At 46.0% G+C, this 3,400-nt stretch overlaps 1 pseudogene; it reads right to left on the reverse strand.

Annotated features, from left to right (window-relative positions):
- Positions 1-3,041: 3,041 nt before the first annotated feature.
- On the reverse strand, positions 3,042-3,170 carry LOC144122237 (U2 spliceosomal RNA; annotated as a pseudogene).
- Positions 3,171-3,400: the final 230 nt, after the last annotated feature.

Here is a 3,400-nt window from a genome sequence, read left to right on the forward strand (position 1 = left end):
TATTACTGTTATCGTAGTTCTCAATGTAAGTTGTGAAAAGCTGCCAAGAATTTCAGTCGATGCATACACACCTTGCCTCCGCTACTCCAAATAGTACAAACACAAGTGATATGCAGCGTGGGTTTTCGTTTGGCACTCATTATCTCTTACTGCCAGTGAAGGCACTGTTGAAGTGGGGAACATTGCCTCGCAGAAGCAGGAGATATGGTAGGTTTAATAGGAAGCAATACATTAAACAGGCACAGTCACTTCCATGGCTTTCATAGCTGTCGTTCCTGGTTGCGAAATGAAAACTCTACGGGAAGCGATCGGCCCTACGTGCGTTTTGTGGACGCAGTTCTGTCCCTGCTTTTTTTTTACTTTTTGCGTTTGGTGTCAATGGCTGCGGGCGCTGTCCAAGCAGTGCGGAAAGGCGAATTTTCGAAGCCATGACCATCACACATCAGCGCGATTTCCCGGAGCGATGTTTCCTTGAACTTAGGAGAGCTCATCGACGTCCTTTTCTCGAACACGAGGGGATTGAAGCAGGGAACTGACGCAGATGGAGGCACCAATTTCGACGCGGACGGAGCGTGACTTTTCGCTTGAACTTCGCTTTCACTTTTCTGTGTGCATTTTCAGTGGCCTTAGAAATGGGCTGCCTCCAATGATACCGAAAGCTACGTCAATGTTGGCATGGTTTTTTAAGAAGCACGTACTGTGATAAGTTATTCATCAGTTTTAGAAGCTAGGAGAAGGGTGCACGAATCCCCAAGTAAACCAGTCAGATTCAGTATGCTCCAGCACCTGCTTCATATACTGGGAAAGAAGAATACCCTGGAGTATTTGTTTTAGGCCGTGATTTTGGGCAGCTAATGATGACTTAATTGCCGCTTATTTTGAGAGTTACTGGGTCTAAGACACTTCTTTCTCAAGAAGATATGAAGATAACGGAACCAAAACGTCATGTGCTCGTTGTTAGTTCTTCTGAACAAACGCAGTGTGAGAGAGAGAAAGAAAAGAACGGAAAGGCAGGAAGGTTAACCATGCGATGCCCAGTAGGCTACCCTACACGTAGGGAGGGGAACGCAGAGAAAAAAAAGGAAAGAAGGAGCGTCAGCGAAATGAGTTTTTCACTGAACAAACGCAAAGTTTTATTGGCGAACAGAACTTGTCTTTCATTATTTTTTCCTGATGGAGGCAATTCTTTTATTCGAAAAACACGGGTGCAATCCAGTATTCATTTAGAACTTGCTTCCTTCATTATCGGTTTGTTGTAGTAAATATGTATTTGTCCGCGATGTGCCAGAGATTCTTCGTGACTTAAGGACGGAATCTCAAAACAGCGTAAGGTGTCATCACTTCGATGCATTTATGTTAATAATGAACAAAAAGCATAGAGACAGTGGTCCTACATTGCAGACGTTCAGTGAATGTTCTAAAACGCAATGTTAGTAACGTCATCCTTCTGACCTCCATTTTAAGCTCGCTCATTTAGAGGAGATCACCGAAGCAAGTCTTGTCCGGAGGCTACAACGTCAGGTGGTCAATCCTGTGGAGAACCTGTCAAGTGGTGCAGGTCACCCTCATACAGTAGTGTGGGAATACCCTCAACCCATGTCAGTGCACCCCCCCCCCCCCCCCCCCCACACACACACACAACCCATTCCCATCATCATGGGAGGCCGCTCTGGGAGTTGCTCATCCAGCTGGCCAGACGTGGCTAGTGGACAGCGCTCTCCATGAAGCCCAGGCACGGGGACTCTTTGGGCAAGTATGAGCCCACCCTTGAGGACCTCGTTTTATTTTGTTTTGCTTCAAAATAATGTTGTTACCAACCCCATCACCCGTGCAGATCACGTTATTAGTCACGAAGATTTGACACCGTGGCATTTCCTTTATTTCCCAGCAACATTATAAACCCAGTGGTTTTCTCGAAACACAAACACACCTCTGTCTTCTGCTATGAGTGTTCAACGGTAGAAGCTTAGCTTAAGGCAAGAGAGATTTTTCAGCGCAATACCAGAAGTTACCTGTTGTGTTCTGAAAACGTCTTTACGCGAAACTTCACCACATTGTGATGTTCGCAGTAGATTGCTTCTGAGAAAAGTACCACCCATATAATCTCGGGAACCGCGAGCGTAAATCTAGGCTTCAGATACAAGTATTTCATTTCAGTTCATTTTCATTTCATTTCCATTTGTTCATAATCTTTCCATACAAAATATCAAAACACTAACTGAACCCATAGTCAGAGGCTGTGTTGCGTGGCTGGGTCATCAGTCCGCCTTCGACGCAACTACATGTTCTGGTTTATAATAATACAAAACGAGTGTACTGCAACTTATTTTCGACAACGTTTCCCCGTGTGTGTCTGGTCGCAGCTTAACGGCCTGCGGATGGACGCTCTGGTAAGAGGAAGATTTAGAACCGGACATGAGTATAGGAGCGAGCTTACGGGCATTTCGTGAAGTCGTTCTGGTGAATAAAAGCGCGTCCACCTTGCGCGGTGGTTGCATGTCGCGTGCATGTAGGGGCTCTTTCAGGTGAGTAATTGGACTAGGACCAGTTCTGACTGTATCAAAACAAAACACCAGAGGAATATTATAAGTGAAGTAGGTGAGAGTACACAAAATCGCAGGACGGGAGGCAGAATGAAGGTCTTCACACTGAATTATTCACTGCACTAGAAATAGGCGCTCAGAACAGGGACATTTCATGAAAGGCTGATTAGGAGAGGTGCGCCACCGACTCTTAGTCTGCAAAAACGAAGAAACAAGGACAATAGCAGAGCTTATTAAACAGCGAAATAGGCAGCAGAGTTCATTGGGTGACAAACTTCTCCCGATCAACCATTAACCGCCTCCTGCAGCGTGGCAGGGTGGGCGCGTTGCCGCGGAACTGACTGACTGACTGATGATGCTGAGAAGAAAAAGAAAAAGGAAAGTGCACGGGCTTGCCTACTGGCTCAAGCCTAGCCACGCTCTCTGCCGCGTGCGGAAAGTAGGAGTGGGTAAAGTATAGGAGAGTAAAGAGTGAAAGAAAAGACATGCCGCGCTAATACGCCCCGGGCCGATCCCGGAGGCAGTGCAATACCGGGCCGACCCGTGCCAGAGTGCTTCAAGTCAAGCACTCCGCCATTATCCAAAAATATGTTTAATATCTTAGGTCCAAGCACCCGCTGCAGATATTAAATCAGGTATCAGATATCACCACCACATCTCAACGTTACAGTTGCCAAGTCGCGTCAGCTGTCAGCGCTTCGGGAATGGCAGGAAGGCGAAACGACAACGACGAAGTAACAGAGCTACTACGCGCGTAGCGGCACGAGTATCAAGACGGCTACCTTGTTAATTTTTTTTAATTTTTTCAAAATTATTTTTATATTTACAGTTATCATTATTATTTAAATACTCGGCTA

The sequence above is a fragment of the Amblyomma americanum genome, chromosome 2, assembly GCF_052857255.1.
Source record: "Amblyomma americanum isolate KBUSLIRL-KWMA chromosome 2, ASM5285725v1, whole genome shotgun sequence".
Lineage (NCBI taxonomy): Eukaryota > Metazoa > Arthropoda > Arachnida > Ixodida > Ixodidae > Amblyomma > Amblyomma americanum.